Raw genomic sequence first — 23,617 nt, 5'->3', positions numbered from 1 at the left:
GATAGAAGCTCTTGGCAAGTGGTGGGTGGGGCGGGGTGGGGATGAAGCAGTCGGGAGCCTGGCTGGTTATTCTGGGCTCAGGACCTCTTGGAATTGGGGGCCATGGTGTGGTGGGAGGCGGCTGGCAGTGTGGGCGATGGGGCAACCCGTGAAGTGTTGTCCGCAGCAGCCGGCGTCATGGCCTTCGCTGTGCACAGGCAGGCAGGCAGGCAGCCAGCCACCCCCAAACAAAGCCTGGCCCCCGGGGAGGGAGGAGCGGAACGCTGATGACAGATGAAGAGGGGCTGCTGCAGGCAGGGCCGGGAGGGGGTAGAGAGGCCTGAGGAGGCAGCGTCCCATGGATGCATACCTTCAGAAGGCTGAGGCCCTGCAAGGTCCACATCTCAGTGTTCAGTGCCTCCATCCTGCCTCCCACCAGACACCACGGGCATCCTCATTCCAGCGTGGGGAAACTGAGACTCTGTGTGTGTGTGTGTGTGTGTGTGTGTGTGTGTGTGTGTGTGTGTGTGTGTGTGTGCGTGTGCAGGCAAGAGATCAACTTCATGCCTTAGAAGCCATCCACCTTATGTTTTGAGGCAGTCTCTTTCTGAGACCTGGACACACCAATTCATCTAGGTTGACTGAGCAGCGAACGCTGGTGACCCATCTGCCCATGCCTCCCCAGCTCTGGGATCACAAATAGACACTATTAGCCTGTCTTTGGGGGTTTTATCTTTAAGATGTATTTTGTTTTTAATTTTGTGTATATGTGTGGGTATATACATGCAGATCCCGAGGAAAGCAAAGGCTTCAGACTCCCCAGGAGCTGGAGTCATAGGAGGTCGTCAGCTGCCCTGTGTGGGTGTTGGCAACAGAATGTGGGTCCTCTGAAAGGGCAGTGTGTGGTTTTAACCACAGAGCCATCTCTCTAGGCCCAGGCCTAGGTTTTTATGCGAGTGCCACCTATTGATCTAAGATCCTTATGTTTATGTTACTTGACCCACTGAGCCATGTCCCCATGTCCCCATGTCCCAGAAAGGCTCATGTCTCCAGCCATCTAGGACAGTCTAGATCTTGCACACAGGGCAATGGGCTTGACTTTCACAATAGATAAAAGGATGAACACTCCATGTCATTGATGTAAAGACACTCCCACTGGGTGGACAAAGGCAGACATGGTCACCAGGAGTTGGCGCTGACTTGGTTTCTCTGTAGTCAAAAAGGTAACCATTTCTGCCCTCATCAGACTCCGGCATCTTGACTCTCACTGTCTTTAATCTTGGGGTGGATCTCAGAGGGGGCTTGTCCCAGGAACAGAGGGGTGAGAAGGGGGAAGAAACACGGGGAGAATGGTGTGTCTGCTCTTGGGGCCTTGCTTTGCACCCTTTCAGAACCTCCTTGCCTTTTCTTCTCGTCTCCTTCCAGCCACGCCCTCTCCATCACGGCTATGACAACTTCAAACACAGACGAAAATAGACATGATAATAAAGAACCCCGTCACTAGCTCCAACACCCATTGGACATGTCCCAACCTGAGCCCCACATACTCCCTCTTCTTTTATTTTGAGGCAGATTTTAGATATCTTCTCACTTCATTTGCATATGTTTGATGACATGTTTCTAAAACATAAGGGTTTCTTTTTTAGCAGAGGCATAACATTATCAACATACTAAAAATTAAGTCATTCCACATACCATCAAATATCCAGTCAGTAACAACAATTCCAATTATCTCATGTACATACATTTTGCTTGCTTGCATTGGGATCCAAATGGAGTTCACATACTGTGACCAGTTGATTTGTATTCTAAGCTCTTAAAAATAATTTCATTTATTCATTATTTATCCTTTTTTGTTTGTTTGTTTTTTTGAGACAGAGTTTCTCTGTGTAGCTCTGGCTATCCTGGAACTCACCCTGTAGCCCAGGCTGGCCTCAAACTCACAGAGATCCACCTGCCTTTGCCTCCTGAGTGCTGGGATTTAAAGGGAATGCCACCACCGCCCAGCTCATTATTTACCATTTGTGAATGCATATGTGCATTCACACACTTGTCATGGCACGGGCGTGGTGGTCAAGAGACAGTTTTTAGAAGCCAGTTCTCTCCTTCCATCTTGTGGGTCCTGGGGATCCAGTTCAGGCCATGAGGCCTGACAGCAAGTACCTTTAACCACTGAGCCATCTTGCTGACCTGTAAATGTGTGTGTGTGTGTGTGTGTGTGTGTGTGTGTGTGTGTGTGTGTGTGTCTGTCCCACCAAACCCAGAGTTCATCAATTAGATAAGGCTGGATGGCCAATGAGCTCTAGATAGCACACTGTCTCCGCCCACAGGTCCCAGCACTGAGATTATGGAGGCACATTACCACGTCTGGCTTTTACATGAGTGCTAGGAAATCAAACACAGGTTCTCATGTATGCAGTAGGCGTTTCACCTCCTGAGTTATAACCCCAGCCCCTATCATGATTGGTTTTTTATTTGAAAGTTCCATCTCCATGTATATTTGTTTTTCCTTTACAGGTTGCTTATTGACCAAAAAAAAAAAAAAAAAAAAAAAAAAGGGCTGCACATCCTAAAGGTTGTGTGTGAGCTCGTATGCTGAGCTGGTCTCTCTGTCTTCTAAAATGTGGTAGCTGGTTATGACCTTGGCCAGATTCAGCTCTGACTTGTTTGGGTAAGCCAGTTCTGTAGGTGGTACTGTAATCTTCCCTCGGGGATGTGTAACACCTAGATGTCTTCGGCCAAGCGTCTCTGGAGTGCCCACTTCCTGGCTCCTCTTCCTTGCATCTCCCTTCTCACCAGCTTCCTAAAGACAGGCTTCAGCTGACACCTCTTCATTAAAATGGCCACCAGTAACGTTATTGCTAAAGGGACGTTTATTCCTCCTCCACTTGCAGGATACTCATTAAAGTCACTGTTGACTCCATCCTCTTTCTCAAAATGACCTGTTGCCTTAGTTCTCAATCTCCTCCTGTGTCCTTGTCCCTTAATATCTCCAAAGTTCCCACTGGGTTCGACCATATGCCTATTTTCAAGACAGCCACCATGTATACATGGATGGATCTACCATACCTGTGCCCAGTCACACCTACTGTGCCAGCTGCAGACTCACCCATTCAATGGCCCACTGGACATCAGCACTCAGATGTCTCACAGCCCCTCATATTCAATGTGTCTCCCAAATGTGCCTGTTATCTGCTCCAGGAATCCAGCCAGTCCTCAGGAAATAGTTCTCCTTCAATGCCACCCACCCCCCAACTCTGTTCCCTAGCATAGGCACCTGGTCATCTTTTCCGACCTCTTCTCCCACTGTATCCTCTACTGGCCACCAAGTCTTTCTGATTTCATTTCCCAAACATCCCTCAATGCATCTCCTCTCCACTTTGGTGGACCCCATTGCAGGGCAGTCTGTGGCATCTCTTCTTGGGCGACAACCTCATCACTGTGTTCTCAGCCTTGAATCTCAAAGCTTTTTAAATCCACCCCTCCACTGAACCCAGACATATGACTCTAAAACAGAAATATAGCAGGGTCCAGCCATGTAACACCTTTACATGGCTTCCCATTACTTCTGGGGTAAAGTGTCCTGGGGTAAACATGTCTCTGGGGTAAAAATCCTGGCTGGCACAGTATTCAAAGCCTTCCCCAAAGCACCTCTGCTTGTTCTCTGATCACATGGTTTAATGTACCCACCCCTGGGAAATAACGTGCATCCCTCTGACAAGATGGCTCATACAGTCACAGCTTTCCTCCCTTTCCTTCTTCTAGGAAGCCCCTCCCCTTTCATGGCCCACTATTCACTTGTCATTGAAGACTCGGTCGAGGTGGTACATTATAGAAGCTCCTTGAACACTCCAATCCCTGATCTCTAGAATCCAGGATCCAGTGCCCCCTTCTGTCCTCATGCCTCAGTTTCCTCATGCGTAAGGAGTTATGATATGAGTGAGACACCTTACTATGAGTACAGAATGAAAATCAGCACACAATGAGAGGCACACAATTTCATTGACTCCTAGAGTGACTTTCTGTATCACACTGATGCTGTTTTGTTCAGTCTTCTACACTAGTCACTGAGTCCCCCCCTCACTGCTACCTTCCTCATGCTGGGTTTCCCAGGGCCCCAGCTCAGTCCCTTCCACATAGCGAGCATCACCCACTCGCCTTTTATTGTTGTTGTTGCTAGAGACATGGCAGAGACCAAGGGCTGTTTCTCAACATCCATACCTTGTTTTATTTTTTTGTAAGATAATATAAATTTTGTTTGAGAGCACAGTTTATCAGTCAGGTTGGAATTCTCATAACATGGTGCTAAAGACCGTGTGGCTTAAACAGCAGTTCTGGAGGCTAGGAGTTCAAGAGAGAGGTGTTGGCAGTGTTTTTCCTCCTGAGGCTTCTTTCCTGGCTTGCAGACAGCTGTCCTCTATGTGTCCCCACATGGCCTTTCTCTGTGGATGCAAATCCCCTTGTCTCTGTCCTTACAGGAATACTAGTCATATTAGATTAGGCTCCCATTTTTATGACCCTGTTTAACCTCAATTACTTCCTCAATGTCTTGTTTCCAAATCCAGTCACATTGGAGGTTAGCGCTTCAATATAAGAATGTGTGTGGTTCTTTGTTGGTGAGGTGTTATAGGAGTTACCTACATTTCCCAGATTCCCTTGCAGCTAGACTAAGTTATGGCTAAGTTATGACTGGTAGAGTACAAGTGGAAGCAATTTGTGTGTAACTTCTTGGTTATGACTTTAAAAAAAATAGCAGCTGTTTTCTTTTCTGCCTTCTGATTGATTGGCATATAGGCAATGGGCAGGAACTGGATGTGTGCTAGACAAATTAATGGCATTCCCCAAAATGTTCATATCTGAATCCTCAGAACCCACGAAGAGATTATCTTGCATTGCAAAAGGAAGTTTAAAGATGTAATTAAGATTGAAGTGGGAAACTTAACCTGGCTTATCCATGTTAACCAGTGTAGTCAAGGGAGTCCTTATAAAGGGAAAAGAGGTAGGCAGAACCATTGATCAGAGCTGAAAATATGATTGTAAAAGCAAAAGCTGGAATGATTTGCTTTAAGCCATAAGCCAAATAGTGTAGGCAGTTTCTAGAAGCTGGAAAAGGCAAGGGGCAAGTTCTCCTGTAGAGCCTTTGTAATGACTGACGATCTGCCAGCACCTTGATCTTGGCCCACAAGACCCACTTGAAGGATATAGCTTAATTGGTACAGTGCTTGACTGGCGTATGTGAAGCCCTGGGTTTGATTCCTAGCACTGCACAGAGCTGGCATGGTGGTGTATGCCTAAAATTCTAGTGTTTAGGAGGTAGAGGTAGGAGGATCAGGAGTTTAAGGCCATCCTTGGTTACATATATAGTAAGTTCAAGTCCAGCCTGGACTACCTGAGATTCTGTCAGAAAACAAACAACAAACAAAAACTTTAATGACCCAATTCGGGCCTTTGAGTTCTAGGATCATAAGACAATAAATGTATTTTATTTCAAGCCACTAAGTTTATGATAATTTCTTTTACCAGCAGCAAGAAAGTAACCCTCAGCTTATGTGATGTGATGAAAGTCGCATCTTAGCAGTATTTTCAAGACCTGGAGAGTAATGGGAGAGACACTCTGGTTCCAGCATTGTGAGGCTGCTGGAAAAACACCAGACCATATACCATAAGAAAAGAATGGATTTTTTTAGCTGTCTTTATCATCATCACAGCAGGGCAAGCTACATCTTCATTAACTTGCACACCTACTATGTGTTTGGAAATGATGCAAGCACCAGAGAATTAGTATCATGCATATGCTAAGCGCAATGTTGGGGATGTGCTCAGGAAATTATGTGAACAAGCCAAAAAGGACACGGTAGCTATTTGTTGGATTAAGTAGACCACAGCTAGGCAAGTCTATTCTTTTCTTCCTTATGTTGCAGACAAGGCCAGGAGATCTGGTGACTCCCTCCCAGGCAGACGGCCTGTCTCAGAGGGTGAAGGGGAGACTCTGGGGTAACCTTTAGTGAGGGTGAGAATGAAAAGCCCCTTGAAATGGAAGCAGTGACCCAGCTATACCTGTTGACTCTTGGGTCACACAGCCTAAGGGGTGCTCAGGACTCTGACTCCAGCTATGGGACTCTGGTCTCTCAGCGTCTCTGAGCATTCTACATTCGAAAAGTGGAGCTATTAGCCCATACTTTTCAAAGGGTTCTTGTGGGTATGAAGTAAGAGTATACATGGAAAGGTAAGGACAGCAGTGTGGGGACACACGATATTTCCTAGGTTTGGCCCATTTCTCTACAGCAGCCCTGCCCATGCAACGTTGAAGAGGCAGAAGACCCTTCAGTCTGTGGGATCCTGGTATTTGGTTCTGAGTCTCTCGCACAGAGGCTTGCAGAATAGTTACAGCTACCAACTAATATCCTCTGCGAGGGAAGAGAAGAGGTGAATGGTGTGATGCTGCCCGCCCCCTCCCATGTCCCAGTCCTCTGAAAGTGAGGATAGAACCTGAATTTAACCCAACTGAGTTCAACTGTTAGCAAATGTGTAGAATCCAGGGATGTGTCCATCACACACCTCTCCCACCGGTCTGTCTCTGACACCTTCTCCTCCCATGGCTCTCAGGGGGAAGAACAGAAAGGAACGAGCAGCCTTGTTTGTTGCGCAAGGTCCCAGCTGCTTACACTCGCTCATTGTTGTTCTCTCAGGAAGCCACAAGCTTTTCCTCGAACGGAATGAGACTCTCCTTTTCTGTTGTTCCACTCACATTCTAGGGAGAATGGAAGATGGGAAAACATTTACTGACCCCAAAAGATGGAAGGAAGTCCATGCTCATTGGAAAGGGTGACGACAGCCATTGCAGTTAACAAGAATGATGAGTGAGAGGTCATCCTGAAAAGACGTTGTGTCCTAGGTTGAACTCAAATGCCACAAAGCAAAGAAAAGAGAAGGAAGGAAAGGAAAGGTGGATGGAGGAAAAGGAAAAAGAGAAAGTAGAGAGAGGCCTTTGCTGTCAGGCATGAGCCCAAACAAGACTTCCTTTGTCATAAAGCCATGAAGACGTGATTCCAGTGGTAACCTGTGAATTTGGACATGGATTTTTCTCTGGAGCTTCCAGGAGAGAACTCAGCCCACCCAGCTCATCTAGCTGAAGAATTGGCTTCATCCTCTTGATGCCCTTAGCAGAGGGCCCAGCCATGCCACATGCCATGCATTCAGCATACTGAACCATGAGCTGGGGTGCTATTCCAGGTTGCTGTGCTTATTAAAGTAATCAAGTTATCCAGCAATGGAAAATGAATACAAATATTCAGAAATTACAATGTCCAGTCTCCTGTGAAAATCAAGATGCTGAAGTGACTTCAGTGGAGGCTGCCTCCCTCCTTGATTCTCTTGTTTGGGTCTATGGTGAGTAGGAATCTGCAGCGTCTATGATGGAAGAAAAGGTGAGGGAGGCAGGTCCTGCTCCAGTTCTCTGATGTCAGGGCTCACATGTAGGAAAGCCATTTGAAAGGTTACTACTTCCACTCTGGTGTCTTCCACGAGTTCTTGGATATTCAATGGCATCTCTCACCTATACTTCTGTTCCTTGATCCCTTGCAATGATCTGTGTTTGAAGGTTAACTGTCAATTTTCTTCTGTTCTCTGTACAGCCTTGAGGATAAGAGCTAAAACCCCCATGTTGGTCCTTTGTTACCTGTGGCCCACAGAAATGACTCCTTGATGGACATTTATAGGGATGCCACCTTTGAGTCTGCAACCTCAGTCATTTGATCTTACTATTTTGTATGCATGTCTCATCTTGAACATCTGCTACCATGTCCATTGAACCTCAGGTGAGACATGTTAAGATCCCTAGGTATCATGAACTGAGGCCCTTTGGCTTTATATAGATGGAAATCATGAAAAGGCAAGAGGCCAACTTACTCAGTGTTGGCATCTCTGACCTCAGCTAGGGCCCAGAGGCTTCCAGGACAGACTTTCAAACCTCAGAAGTTTATGATTCTAGGCTCTGAGCACTAAGACTCTGAGCTCTCAAAGGTAGAGGTTATTGCTGTTGGTGCTCAGGTCAGAGCAAGCTCTGGGTCTGTTCAGTGAGTGGCTTAGACTGGACAGCTAATATTGTAGCTCCTGACCTTTGGGTGTTGGGACCCTTGACTCCCAACTCTCTAAAGCTCTAGGGAGTTCTAGTGGTTGGTGTTCTTTGTAGCTCTTGCTTTACTCCTACTAAATGCTCCTCACCCTCTTGGCATTTCCATAATTCTCCATAGTCAAGTCAGTCTCACTTCCTGGGAACTCTTCACCCACTTTCCAGTTTCTGAGTGAGCTGAAGGTGTATAACCTGAGAGTCCAAGAGCCTTTGAGTCTCAGGAATCACTCTTCAGCTACCTTCCACCTGCTTCTGCCAGATGCCTGTTTTTTTTTAACTATCTCTGCCCACTCTGGCCATGAGAAAGACCACAAATAAGCAATGAATCATTCAGGAGAGCTTTTATTGGCCTAATGATATAACACCAAGGAAAGTTATGCAGGAGAAACCTTCCGGACTAAGTCCCAAAGACTGAGAAATGGCTTCATACAAAGCTAAAAGAGAAATGACATGCTTGTTCATGGACTGTCATTTCTCTGGTCACAGCCACATGGCTTCCAGTTCCACTAACCACATGCCTCACTCATGCACCAGCCACAGGTTTTACATTGCACCAATCACAGGCTTCTTGCTGAGGCATGGCCGAGACATTTCCTGTTTCCTAGACTTGGTGACTTGGTGAGCCGAGTCATTTAAAGTTCCCAAGGCTTGTCTTGCCTGGAATGGATTCTTCCAAAGTGAATGCAAGTTTTTTGGAGTAGTCATGGCTGGAGCAAGGCCTCCCAAGGCATCAGTCATGGCTTCAACAGAAGCCATGGTTGCAGTGGTCTTTGTAGCTGGAGTGGAGTTCTTTAGCTTGATTACAAAATGCTCAAAACTGGCTCAGGGCCTGGGAATGTTGCTCAGTGATAGAGTGCTCACCTAGCATGCATGAATCCCAGGGTTTGACTCCTGGTACTGCAAGGAAAAGAACAACCACCCTCAGGGCAGTCTAACCCATTGCTAAAGAAGGGACTGCTTGACTGACAGGTCCTGGCTTAAGGCAGACATATATGTAAGAGAAGGGTCTGGTAGCTGTTCATTCAAGAGACCAAATGACTTATTCCCAATAGTTTTACTCACTTACTCACACACCAAACAAAACACAGTGAAAACAAACCCAGTGCTATTTCTTTTATTTTTGAGATTATAATTCTATCATTTCTTCACACTCTTTCTTCTCTTCAGGCCCTCCCATATGCCCCTCCTTGCTCTCCTTCAAGTTTATAGCCTCTTTTTTCATGAATTGTTGTTACATGCATATACATGTATATACATATATATTCCCAAATACAACCTACTCGGTCTGTATGTCACCCATATGAATGTTTTCGGGGCTGATCATTTGGTATTGAATAACCAATTGCTGTGCTCTTTCTGGGGGAAGACTATTTCTCCCAATCTCCGCATTCCTTAGTTGCTGTACTTCTCTGTGCATGGTTGAGGGTTTGTGGTTTTTCCTCTGTCCACTTTGGCATGTCTGTTGTCATTGTCCTTGTTCAGTTTGCGTTTAGACAATCGAGTTGGTGAGACTGGATGGAGGCAGCTTCTGACATTAGTAGGAAGCACAGTCTCATAGCAAATTACGTGATTCTGGCTCTTGTAATCTTTCCTCCCCTACTTCCTCAGTGTTCCCTGAGCCCTCTGTTTAAGTGCTGTATCCATTTGTAGATGTATCCATTAGGACTAGGCTTCGCACCTCTGCATTTTGATTGGTTGTTGTTTTCTGTAATGGCATCTGTCTGTTGCAAAGTTTCCTTGATGATGGGTGAGGACTACACTTATCTGTTTGTATGAGGAAATATATTTAGAATGTATAGATAGGGATTGTGCTGCTTTAGTAAAGTGGTGGTTTTGTTCTTCTCCACGATTCATGACTTCATTAGCCCTGGAGAGTTGGCTGGGCTTCCAGTACCAGGCATGATTTGCTTAGAATACAGACCTAATACACAATTAATAGTCTCAACAGTACTTAAAAGTGCTTAGTCTCTAGCCAAATATAGGAGTGTTGAGTCCCTCTGATCTGTCTCACGAATAGTCTCCTTAAGCCCACGCTCACACTGGGTGTGATGGCGCAATTGTTGAAGTGATTGCCACCAGTCACGGAGGCCTGAGTTTATCCCCAGAACCCATCTTTAAAGGCCAAGCCTAAGAGCCTAAGAGCAGAAGACCCTGCTTTAAAGTGCAAAGAACCCGATGCAAAGTGCAAAGTGCAAAGACCTCTGCCTCTACATTAACACACATATGTGCACACACTTTCCTCCTTACCCTTCAGGTGAAAGGGAAAACATACCATTTTTGTAGAAGAGTGGTTTTCACTGAACAAAATCCTCCCCTAAGACCTCAGCATAGCCAGGCATGGTGGCACATGTCTTTAATACTGGCACCCAGGAGGCAGAGACAAGTGGATTCCCTGTGAGTTCAAGACTAACCTGGTCTACACAATGAGTCCCAGGCAGTCAGGGTTATACAGAGGGAATCTGTCCCAAAAACAAACAAATCGATCAATTAGTCAATCAAACAAAAAGCTCTCAATCCCACCAAACTACCTAGTTGGACATGCTTGCAGTTAGTTTGCAACCTCATATGAGAATGTGCTTCCGTGACCATGGTTACAGCGCCTGTGATGTGAGCCATTCAAAACAGACTCGAGAACTTGCACCAGTGGGTGTCTCGGCTGCTTGGGAAGGAGCAGAGTGAGGAAGGCTTCACCGAGATGCGTTTTGAGCTCACCTTCGATGATCAAAGGAAGGAGGAGGAGAGCCCTCGTCATCAGGCTTGGCTCTCTTGCTGGCCCCATTCTGTTTCCTGACTGTGGATGCAGTGTGACCCGCTGCCTCCTCAGCTCCTATAGCCATGGCTTCCACACCATGATGGATGGACTGTACCCTTGACATGGGAGCCCAAATGAACCCTTGATTTTATTTTATCTCAGCAATGAGACAAGTCAAAAAACATACCCCAAGGGTCGTACCAAATTGACCAAATTACATGCCCAAATTGAGAATGGAGAATTAGAGAAATAAACTTCTTACTAAAAAGTTGTATTTTGCAAGGTGGCATGAAGAATTGGGTTGGTTAGTGTAATTAGGTGGCCACATGGAGTAGTAGCTCATATACCCCTGGGCTCACGGCAATGGCTAGAGATGGCCAGATGTAAGTATTTAATATTGTGCCTCACCCACATTTATAAAATGATTAAGCTAATTGGGTATTTATGGGACTTTTCAAATGAGGGGAAAGATGCTAAGAATGCCTTCAGCCACAGCAGCACCTTTAGCTCATGATTGACGATGGATCAGAACAGCTGCCGGAAGGTTCTTTATCACAAGTTGGCTATAGCTGCTTCTTGGTTGTTTTCAGCTCCAACAACTATAATGCGGCTGGCTGGGAGATCTTCCTCATCACAGGCAGAGCTGTGCTCATGTCAGCTAACTCCCTACCAAGCAAGCAGGATCGCCCGCCAGACTATCGGCTTCTCTCCCATTTCACAGGCACAGATCCTGATGAATGGAAACACAGTTCACCTAGCTTCTGAGCAACAGTGAATGATGGTGACACCAGTAGTATCTGCAGCTCCTACTCACTAAGACAGCAAGGCAGAAATCTCATTGGCGGTAACATAAGAACAATTACTATCCTCGTTAAACAGGGAAACCGAGGTTCCAAGAAGCTCTTTATCCAGCAAGAGGCAGAGTGGGGACTTAAACCCATGTCTCCCTAACTACATGACCAACACCTGACCTGAACTTTTCTCCCTAAAGGCCTCTAGTATATTCTGCCGATGTCCAAGTTGGAGACCACTCGACATGTGTGATGTTCTTAGCTTGCTCACTCCAGCTATTCTCCATGGGTCCTGTCACATGGTAACAAGGAGCAGCAGGTCTTCCGTGAGCGCGTCATGAGAACAGAAGTTTTTCTGGGTCTGTACAGGTGAGGTAGGGACCCTATGGTCAGGGCCAACTCACTCTCTCCCAGAGTTGTGCTTGAAATCATGCCCTTCCTTTGAAGTCCAATGCGTTATAGCCATTCCTGGGGACAGTCTGTGGGCTTGGCCAAAGTCAAGGCCCTGGAACTGGCCTTCCTCCCAGAGCGCTGACCTCTCATGGCTGGTGTCTAGGGCCCAGTGACGCTCTGGACTCCAGGAAGGAAGATGAGGCCCCAGCCCCAGGACTGAGCTGGAGAAACCGGAGAAGGCTCCGGAACAGCTGACTCTGGGCGCCACGTTTGGAGGCGGCTGTCCCTTCCCCCATCTGGCTGTGCTGTGAGTCACGGGTTTTAAGCTGAGCACTCTGGGAGATTAACCAGCTTTGTGACCAGCTGCTGGAGGAGGACACTTGGCCGAAAGAAGCAGGATAAAGTTACCCTCTCAGAAGTTTATAGGAAGGCCCATAAATGCCCCCAAATGCTGTGGGGCCTATGTTGTGGGGTACTCCAAGGGGTGTCCCCTGCCTAGGCTCTCAGTGACCACATTTATGGCCCCTGTTCTTCACCCACCCAGCAGGCTCTACTAATCTGCCAGTCTTTGGGTATTCCCACCCTTTGGGGTATTGTGGTTCCAAGAGAGGTCTTGGGCAATGGATGATGAACGGTAGGAACTGAGCCAGCCCATCCTGGAGCCAGTAGGAAGGGCCTGGCTCCTGCCTGCCTCAGGCTTAGAGCAGAGGATGCTGGGAGAAGCAGGATGGTGGGCCATAGGCACAGGACAAAGGCAGACCCCACCCCGTGGTTGACAATTCTCAGCCCTGGAATGGAGACCTAGGCAGCCTAGGCAATAATAGCTGGGCTCTGCCACTGACTCTCTAGACACAAAAAAGAGACTAGTATAGACCAGCCATTTCAAACTATATAAGTAGCACACTACAAATCTGGAGGCTTAGAGTTCCAGGCTCATGGGGATCTCTAGTTTTGACTCACATCCTCACTTTTCATACTGTGTTTATCAAAGTGGCCTCATTCCATTCCTAACCCTCCTGACTGACCAACTCCTCATGTAGCAATTATTTATTGAGTGCCTACTATACACTAGGCACTGTTGTAGCAGATGGAGAATAGTACTGTACTTTATCTGAAATAAGAGTTAGCCACAGGAACTCACGAGTGCCTTTAGAGCGACTAGATGGCCCTTCAACCTGCTCTGTGTGTTAGTGTCACCTGAGGATGTATCTGAAGACATGAGTCTGTTCCTAAGGGAACTCAGTCTAGGAGCCCACAGCCTCTCTCTCCCCCTGTCTATCACCCTGTGAGTCTCGTGGAGGAACCTAGGAAGAGGCGAAGAGAAGCCATCAGAGACCAAGGCACCTGCTGGTGTGGGCCTTTCTTGCTCTGCCCTAGCCACACTGTCGACCACCCCCACTGATGCCAGCATGGATGCCACCCTCTGGCATATGCCATACACCAGTCCCCATAATCTTGGAAGTTGGGTGCAACTGAGCCACGTTTTCTGGAGGAAAAAAAATGGACCTCCAGAAAAAAATGGTCCTGCTATGGACCAGGCCTGTGGTGAGGGCCAGGGATGCAGCAGAGGGGGCCAGGGCCCATTTATATTTGCTGCGAGGGAATGACTGAGTGTTGGCTCACCACTAACTCGGGAGGACTTCTTAGTTAACTTGCTGAACACTGCTTTATTACTACTGTGCCCACTTAATAGATGGGGCAATTGAGGCAGAAAGACAAGTATTCTACAATGATAAAGAAGATAGTTGTGAGACCCAATCTCTCACATTTGGGTGTCCTACCCATGTATCTGGCCACTATGTTGTATCACTGAGAGCCAAGATGACATCATTCCCGTGCTTCCTCTGGGACAATTGAGAGGAAAGGGCAGTGCTTGCTCATCTGTGGCTCTGTCTTTGATGTGGACTACTATGAGGTGACAGAGTCATCACCTAAGGCAAGGAAAGTAGCAGCTGGAGTCAGCTTCAGAGGACACAAGCCTTGAAAGACAGGATGTGAATCCTGGCTCTGCCGCTCACGATCGAGGTGGCCTTGGACAATGAAGCTAAGCTCTCTGAATGCCTCCTGCCTCACCAGGAAGGGTGGAGACTGGCATCACCCTTGAGCATCCGCTCAGGGTGGCACAGTTAAGTCCTGGGAAATGCCCACATTCACATTGCTGAGGTGCAGAACCCACCTAGGTGTCCATCAAGAGGAGTAGAGCAGAGTGTGGCATAGACACCTCCTGGAATGTTCCAGTCGTTTTCAGAAAGAAGTTATATGCTTGGAAGGAGAAGGAATACATCTGGGGCTAATCATATTAAGCAAATTCAGTCGGTCTCAGAAAAACACACCTTGTTCGGCTTCCTCCGCTGTGGTTCCTTTTACACAGCTATATAAAGTCATGCGTGCATATAGGACATGAAAGGAAAAAGGAGCTGTCTGGGGTGGGGGAGGCGAGGAAACTAACAAGAACGGTGGGGAGTGGGGAAGGGAGAGTGGAGCTATGGGGGGACGTGCTCGGCGTACATTGCATACTTGTCTTAAAATGTGACGCAGCACCTTGCAAGATGAAAACACACAGAGAACATGAAACAAACAAATACACAAACCAAAACAAAGACTGGTGATAAGCACCCGGTGGATGGCTGCCGGAGCTCACTGGCGAATCTGAGGAATAGGTTGGGGGTGGTGATGATGAGCTCTGTTCTTTGCCAGAGGCTGACCGGCTCTGCCTAGACTCTCTCTAACCCAAGCGTGTCCAGGCACCTGCTGTGGGTGCTGGCATCCCTGGGCATGGTCAGGGACTGGCCAGGACGAGGCCGGAGGGCGGGTGAGGACAGCCCATCCCAGTTCCTCACTGCTTCGGGAGTGTGGTTGTTGGGGGCAGGGCTGCTCCTAACAGCTGGGGGCCTCACTGAAAGGGAGGGGGCCATAGTCTCTGTAGCAGAGACAGAACCTGCTAAAGCTTCCTTCCTGTCCTCTAGAATGAAGCTCCTGCTGTTGGGATTTCTGTAGGAGACTAGAGCAGGGTCAGGATGGATGGCTCTGCCCTGCCAGGGTCTCAGCTGTGCTGATAGCCAACATTTACTGCTTCCAGCCCTGGTCTGGGCTCTGGCTCTGTTCTCAGGAGTCAGCATCTAGCTCCAGAGGGTAGAGGCAACATCAGAATAGGCCAGGCTAGGTGGAACCTAAGGTTTTACTAGGAGAAGGAAATCTGGGAGGTACTTTGGAAAAGGCTTCCCAATGTGGGTGACTCCTAAGCTCTGGGAACTGGAGAAAGCTCCTCCCAGGAGAGGGGAATATAAGAGCAAGGACCTCGGGCTCTTCCATGGCACCAGATACAAGCTCCCAGCTCTCATACAGGCAGTGTTAGATCCAATTACTCCAGTAAACGATGGACAGGAAAGGCATATCTGGGGTTCTTGAGCTAGGGGGCCCTGGAGAAGTTGGCGGTACAGATCCGAGTTTGGCCAAAGATGGCGGAGGCAGGGCTATATCCCTATACCCTCTGTCTTAATATCAGAGATTTGGGGCCTGCAGGGTGTATGGCCCAGACCTCCGTGTAAAGTAGTTTTTCCGGACATCTGAATCCCAAAGCTCTATCTACAGAGGGAACTTGGGCAGCACGGCCCAAGGAGGGTGGAAATTCTTCCCAATATCCATAAATATACATGTAGAATATGGAGGTGTCTTCAAGAGTCTTGTGCAGACAATATGAGCTAAGGTTCTAGAAATGACATAAAGTTTATCCACATCCAGTGATAAACAGGCCCACCCACTCCTCCCAAACCACCGCCCTCCCCAGGCTCAGACCCTGAATGACTTTCACACAGTACCAGGGACACACTATCAAGTGGCCTGCAATTAACCCTCAGAGTTCCAGACGGTGAGACCCTTCAGATGGCTGCTCCAGCAGCCTTTCTCCAGGGATGCTCAGGCGCGCGCAGCCGGTGGCCTTCAGCGACAGCCGCAGGGCCTCCGTGGCACACGTGCGCCCGCCCGCCGCCCGCCACCCACACCCGCGCACACGCCGGCCAGGGCTAACGAGCCCACAGCCCTGCGCGGCGGGAGGGAGCCAGTTGTCGGGCGGGGCGGCCGCGGTCACACAGCATTAGCCCTGCTGCCGCCCCGCCAGGTGCGGCCACTGCCCCTAATCCCTGGCCCGCCCCGCTAAGCCCGGCCTGAGCAACGCCACAGCTGGGGGCGGCCGGCCACGCGCCACCTATCACCGCAGCCTCAGTCCCCCCACCCCCCTCAGCGTGTGCCCTGCACCCCGATCCCCAGCCCTGCACAGCACATCCAGCCCAGCTGGCCAGTGACCCTGTGTGGCCAACCCTGTCTCTAAGGGACCTGCTGCTCCACCGCAATGCCCCCTCATCCGGTCTCCATCCTTTGTTAACAGTCCTGAAGCTTGCTCTGCAAGGTAGGATGTCAGGCCTACCCCAGCCAACCCTCCACCGATCTCCATACCTCACTCTGGCCTTGCTCAGCTGGCCAGAGCTGGGGTCCTTTCCCTGTCTGTCTTATAATATCTGGGGACCCCACCCATCCCTGTCTACCTGTTTATGCTATTCTTAGGCAGGACTCACATCACCTTTTCAAATTCTATAGCTAGATGAGATGGATTCCAGGATCTTTGGGTTAGGGGTGGGGGATTCCCAGGGCCTCTTTGAACCCCACATTTATCCGTAAAACAGGATTTCTTTTGCATGACTTCTGAGACACATCATTTCCCCTTTTTGAGGCAGTCTCTCAGGTATCCTAGGCTAGACACTGAGCTGAGGATGCCCTTGAATTTCTGATCCTTCAACCTCCAAGGTATTGAAATTACAGGTGTGCCACCACACCCAGGTTTATGCAACGCTGAGCACCCAACCTGGGGAACCATGCCACGAAATGAACTACATCTCCAGCCGGAGGGCTTTTTTGCTATTCCTTGTAGGCAGGCTGATATTGACAAGTTGACCCATCTGAATAGTAAAGATGAGTGAGCGGTGAGGGCAGCCATCTTTTCAGCTCCCAGCTAAGCAGGTCAAGGCAGCTTTTATTTCCAGTGCGGGGAACAGGAAGGAGGGATGGCCAGGTCTGGGCCAGGACTTAGGGTTGGCTGTGAGGGGTCTCTAGCACTTTGCACGTCCTCTGGAAGGAAGTTTCTCTGGGCCTGGCCTGCTGGTGGTCCTGGCTTCACTGCCAGCAGTGGTGCTGATGGACAGCTCCGGCAGGTGGGAGCCGGCTGGTCACCCCTGACAGCTCTGCCCACCTGTCACTCTCCTGCTCGGGTGACCAGCTGCCTGACCCACTGACCAACTTCCTGCTGCATCTCAGCACCCCGGGCACTGTGCACAGAGCGTCCCGCCTGCTTCCCTTCAGCTTTTCTCAGTAACTCGCTCTCCCAGAAAACAGGGCCCACAAGTACACATGCAGATTCTCACCACACAGAATTACCTATGCCTGTGCATGACTGCATGTGCGCATGCCCCATGTGACACAGGGTCACATGATCAAATGGGATAGACAGACCTCAGCCGTGTAGAGAACTCTAGGCTGGGTCCCAGCTCACAATGGCCCCTTGCAATCCATTCTAGACTTCCTCTTCCCAGGCGTGGTTCTAAATCCCACCAAACCGACAGACAATCAGGATCAACCATCACATCCTCCAGAAGAGAAGACAACAGTTGCTCCAGCTCAGAGAATGACTTCTCCCACTCCGTGAGCCACCACCTCAGCTTCCACATCATCTCCTGTGCTTTGGGGAGCCAGAGTTGCACCTCTTGGGGCCTAAAGAGAAGCAGACCTTCCTCAGGAGAGCTCTGAGTTCTTGGGCAATCTTGCCCGCTGCTTCTTCAGCCTGCTCCCACTGGGCTCCACCCCTTCCTTGGCAGCATCGTGGGGCTCACAGAGCCCTGTGGGGACAGTGATGCAGGATGAACTTGGAAAGGTTCTTTTTGCCTCCTCATGCATTTCCGCATCTTGTCCCACGGGGGTCCTCTCCCTCCCCAGCTCTCTTCTCCTTCGTTTGGCCCAGGTCTGGCAAGGATGACCTGAAGGTAAAGATGCCTTCTGCCAAGCAAACTTGACCACATCCGTGTCCACGTGGTGGAAGAACAACCCACAGGCTGTCTTCTGACCTCCCCACGCATGCCATGGCACAGGCGCATCTGCACTCACACACACACACACACACACACACACACACACACACACACACATACACACACTGAATAGTGAAAATGTGAAGCTCTCTTTGGTTCAGCTTCAGGTGTGTGTCCTGCCTCTGACCTTCTGCATATTTTATTATAACAATTATAAAGTGCAATAATCTTTACTCCTACCTTTACTATATTAGATATCTATTGCTGCATATGGAATTATCCCCATATTTAGTTTAAAACAGCAAATGTTTGCAGCCTCATGTTTTCGATGGTTAAGTTTCAGGAGCAGCAGCAGGCCTGTGGCAGGACACATGCCTCTTCCAGGGTGAAGGTGTTGGCTGGGGTGGGGCTCATCTCAAGGCCTGCCTGTGGGAGGAGCCACATCCATCTCACTCCAATGGCTCTTGGTTGGAAGCATCCATTTCTTTTCATGTGGGGCGGCTCACACATGGATGCTGGCTTCTCTTTAGAGTAAGTGAACTAAGACAGCATGCCAGAGACAGAGGGCACCTGAAACAACCTTAGGGGTGAGGCCCCACTGTTACAGGATGTCAAGAGGGAAGAGATTACATTACACCAGGAAGCAGGCACTCTAAGGGCCATCTTACAGGGTGCCGGGTCCTTCAGTAGATGTTTATTTAATGAATGTGGCCATCAAAGAACACTGTTCCTACTGGCTACTCTCCCCATACAATCTCTCATTCCCCCGGCCCCGCCTCATTTTCCTTCTTCATGGATACTGCTTACAATTTAAAGATGTATTTTAATCTCAAATAACCCTTTTGCTCTTATGAATGTTTATCTCCAGTCCCCATTTGGTGGGGTGTTTCTCCCAAAACCGGGGGCACACTTGAGTATATCTCATGCAGTCAGCTTCTGCAGTTACCACAAGCTTGGGGGCAATTTTGTTTCCTTCTGGGTTCCTAGCACCTCTCTTCACCTAGCAGGTCAGGCCCACTTCAGGAAAGTCCTTCCCTACACTGCATTATTTCATGCATCCTTCCCACCTCACCTTTCTTGGTAATGAGCCCTCCGGAGCTTCTAGGATGTATGGACGGTTCTGTTTCCTCATGGGTTAGGGATGCTACAGTAAGTGCTCAGTGTGTGTTCAGTGAGAACACACCTGTAGCAGGATTCTTAAAAGTTTTTATTAATAAAATCAAACCGAGGCCAGTTATTGGGGTGAATACTGGAAGGTCAGAGAGACAGAACAAGCCACAGCTGTCTCACCTCACCAGTTCCTCAGCTGGTCTTGTTTCCTCAGACTGGAAGCCTCTGAGTCCTCATCTGGAATGGGTCTCAGCTGAATTGCTGCTCAAAAGCCTGAATGCTTAACCAGCCAAATGCTTAACCAGCCAAATGCTTCTAGTTTCTGGTCCTCATGCCTTATATATCTTTCTGCTTTCTACCACCACTCTCTGGGATTAAAGGCTGGCTTTCTGGGATTAAAGGCGTGTGTCACTCACCATGCTTGGCTGTTTCCAATGTGGCCTTAAACAGAGATCCCAGATGGATTTCTGCCTCTGGAATGCTAGGATTAAAGGTGTGTGCTATCACTGCCTAATTAGTGGCTTTTCTGTTCTCTGACCCCAGATAAATTTATTAAGGTACACAATATTTTGGGGAACACAATACCACCGCACACACCCAGCTCAAGGAATGTCCAGAGAGATGTGCACGCGCATGTGTGTGTGTGTGTGTGTGTGTGTGTGTTTACTCATGGAACTCATAGCATGTGGCTGGAACAGGTTCTCGTGACCATCCTTTTTGAAAGATCACATTATCCACAGGTCTACCAGGATAATGCTCAGGCCTTAAAGGAGCAAGATTATGTCATGGACTCTTTGTTAGTTAGGTTTTCGTGACTGTGACAACATGCTTGAGACAAGTTAAAGAAATCTTGGTTAGAAGAAAGCTTTATTCTAGCCATGGTTTCAAAGGACTCAACCTTGTGGCCTCTGGGCCTGTGGTGAGGCTTACTTACATCATGGAGGAGGCTGTTCACCTCATGGCAGCCAGGAAGCAGAGAGAGAAAGGAAGGGTCCAGAGTTCCAGTATCTCTTTTGTGGCATGCCTCTGATAGCTCAACTTCCTTCTACTAATTCCCATCTCCTAAACATCCCAGAACTTTCCAACCACGCTGCGGAGCAAGCCTTCAACATATGGGCCTCTTGTGGGGTGCATTACGGATCTGAATTCTAGTGGTGTGTTATTGCTTGGGTTGAAGTATGGGGCCATCTGGGTCATCCAAAACGTAAGAAAGATGCAGTGTGCCACTGCAGGTCTGAAGACAGAGCTCTTTAAAATGGGTACAGGGGACTTCAAAGTGGAGAAGGGGCAACAGGCAAGGAATGGGGAATCTCAGCCCAGTAACCAAAGGACTGGGTTCTGCCAACAGATTGAGTTGAGTAAAAAGTCTTCTTAGAGCACTTCTCCTGGCTGTCCCCTTTGATTTCAGTCTTATGGGAATTAGAGCCCAGACACGCCCACCCAGACTTCTGACAGACAGAATTGGGAGCCAATTAGTAGGCAATTAGGATCTAATTAGTTGACTTTTTAAAGCCAACATTCTGTAGTTTGGTGGGGGTTTTTTTTGTTTTTTTGTTTTGTTTTGTTTTGTTTTGTTTTTGTATCCTCACAGAATTGTACAAACACTCTTAACTATCTCACATCAGAACTTTCACTCCCCTGATTTACCTGCTCAGGAGATTTTATAGAAGTTACATCACATAATAAATAACATTTTGTGTCTTTTTTTTTCTTAGTATATTGTTTTTCAAGGTTCATACAAGTTGTAGTATACATGGATATACTTTTCATGACTGATGCTCTATTGTATGGATATAGCACATCATAATGATCTGTTCACCAGTTTATGGACACTCTCTTTGGCTGTGATGAATATAGCTGTCCTGAACTTTTGGGAGCAGGTTGTTGTGTGAGCATGAATTTTCAAGTCTCTTGAGGAGACACCTAAGAGTGGACTTTCTGGGTCCTCTGAGAACTCTGTTTAATTTTTGAGGAACTATCAAACTGTTTTCCAAAATATCTGTCCATTTTACATTCCCACTGGAAGCAATGGTGGGAAATATTTATACCAACTTAAAAACAATTCAAACTACTCTAATAGGTATGAAATAGGACCTCACTGTGGTTTTAATTTGCAGTTCCCTATTGACATTTGATCTTGAGTGGGTATTGCTATTATCATTTTTGAGACAGGCTCTCAGACTAGCTTCCAACTCATGATCTTCCTGTCTCTACCTCCTGAATGCTGGAATTATGGGTGTGAGCCCTTTTGTCTGTCTTGAAAAGGTGGGATTTGAGGGAAGACTCAAAGGTGTTGAGAAATTGAGAAGGTAAATTGTAGCTAGAGTTTTCCTGCCTTGCCCACAGTCAGGACAAATCTTTGTCACCCGCCAGTCCCACAGCCGCTCAGACCCAACCAAGTAAACACAGAGACTTACATTGCTTACAAACTGTATGGCTGTGGCAGGCTTCTTGCTAACTGTTCTTATATCTTAAATTAATCCATTTCCATAAATCTATACCTTGCCACATGGCTCGTGGCTTACCAGTGTCTTCACATGCTTCTTGTCATGGCAGCGGCTGTCAGTGTCTCCCTCTGCCTTCGTTTTTTCTGTTCTCCTCTCTGTTAGTCCTGCCTATACTTCCTGCCTGGCCACTGGCCAATCAATGTTTTATTTATTGACCAATAAGAGCAATTTGACATATAGACCATCTCGCAGCAGTAGATATCCGGCAGAAGAACATTTCAGGCAGAGGAAACCATGACAACAAAGGTTGTAAGGCCAGATGATATTTGTGATGTTCGATACAAAGTGAGATGGGTATCTGGAGCATTGCGGGGATGTGGGGGAGCAGAGATGAGACCAAGTGTTAATGAAACAAGCCTTGAGTACCATCTTGGAGGCTTTGCCAGGGCCTTGGCTTTTTCTTTGAATGATGGAGAGTCTTGAAGAATTTGAGCAGAAGATATGTGAGACCTAGTGTACATTTTGGAGATATGCATTCCCATACTGAGAATAGTCGGGCCCAGACTGTGGGGTTAAGGGTGGAAGACAAAGGGCTGGTAGAGAGGATTTTCACTGCAGACATTTCAAATGAAAGGTGACTGTGATTTGGTTCACAGTGGTAACAGTGGTAGAGGCAGCAGCCAGCATCTGAATGCAGTATTTGAAAGCAGAGCTGATAGGCTCTTGTGAGAAACTGGGTATGGTGGGAGTGGACAGAGGAGACAAAGAGGAGGCTAACACCGCATTGAGGGTTTGTCCAAACAGTGTGAATGATGATGTTCCCCCCCAAACAGAGGTGAGAACAGTGTGTGGAGAAAGTCTGCAGGGGGCTTGGTGGGTTAGTTTGACAGGTCTGCCAAATATCCAAGCTGTGGCATCAAGTAGGTTGACAAACATCAGTTTGGAGCTTCATTGAGTGATCTGGACAGAAGACAGCAATGTGACGGTTTCCAGCCTATATGTATTATTTAAAGAAGTCTGAACATTGCTATTTTCTGATATAGGATTATTCATTCTTCCCTCTGAGCAGATCCATTTTGTGTCTATGAACCATTTCCACTCTATTTCTGAGGAATGAGTTTCATCCTACTGTTTCAGTCAAGTCTAAAAAGTAATGTCAGCATTGCAGACTCGGTATCTGAGGCTTTGGGATATGTGTGGGCTGAAGAGGTAAGAAACCTAACGTTCAGTTTGGAAAGGGTTTATCAACTTATCCTAATGCTGTATCAAGAGACATGTGACATTTCTGAAGAGTGGCAGTGTCTTCACATTGTTATTCATCTTATGTCACATGTATGAATACTATACCAACTGCATTTAGTCCTCTCTCTCCATTTCTGGTTTGTTGGCAGACTGGAGTCAGGTCAGGAAGTTCCCAGAATGAGTATCAGTGTCTACACCTGGAGTCTTGGATGGTATTCTTAAGGCACAGAGTGATAGAAATTTACATAGTTTACTTATGCCCTCGGGGTCCTGTGCCACCACTTCAACACAGGAGTTGGGGATGGACCTTGGGGTGAGGATTCCTACCCTTGATAGATGACTGTTCTAGCATTCAAATGCAAAATCAACACCACAGAATCAGGACTATGTGTGGCATGTGAAAGACATGGGTGTATAGACTCCGAGCATGACAATCTCATGCCTGGGCTTACCACCCTGTGTAACTCTGGTGAAGGGATCTGGGGTCTCACACATAGTTGTAGGGAAGGCGAATGAGCGAGAACATCACTAAGAGTCTAGTCTGGCTCCTCTCTGTAAGCCTTGGCCCTTTCCTTGTCTCTGGTTTCTTGCTTCCTTCTTCTTTCTAGCCTGGTTGTCCCTGCCTCCTCCCCCCCCAACTTAAGTGCAGAGGGGCCAATTCAGGGCCCTGTGACTCAGGCGGGGTGGGGGAGGATGTT

At 47.9% G+C, this 23,617-nt stretch overlaps 1 protein-coding gene across 2 annotated transcripts in view; it reads left to right on the top strand.

Annotated features, from left to right (window-relative positions):
- Positions 1 to 23,617, top strand: part of LOC143266908 (uncharacterized) — a 74,746-nt gene that overhangs the window by 30,578 nt on the left and 20,551 nt on the right. Inside the window, exon 3 of one of the 2 annotated variants that reach the window (XM_076542853.1) lies at positions 6,735 to 10,273. The exons of the other annotated variant lie outside the window; for it this stretch is intronic. The gene's annotated coding sequence lies outside the window, so the exon portion shown is untranslated. Of the gene's footprint in view, positions 1 to 6,734; positions 10,274 to 23,617 lie in introns of those variants that run through there. 2 annotated transcript variants of the gene reach the window in all.

The sequence above is a fragment of the Peromyscus maniculatus genome, chromosome 1 (assembly GCF_049852395.1).
Source record: "Peromyscus maniculatus bairdii isolate BWxNUB_F1_BW_parent chromosome 1, HU_Pman_BW_mat_3.1, whole genome shotgun sequence".
Taxonomy (NCBI): domain Eukaryota; kingdom Metazoa; phylum Chordata; class Mammalia; order Rodentia; family Cricetidae; genus Peromyscus; species Peromyscus maniculatus.
The sequence above is the reverse complement of the archived record's forward strand: the minus strand, read 5'-3'. Positions and strand labels throughout refer to the sequence as shown.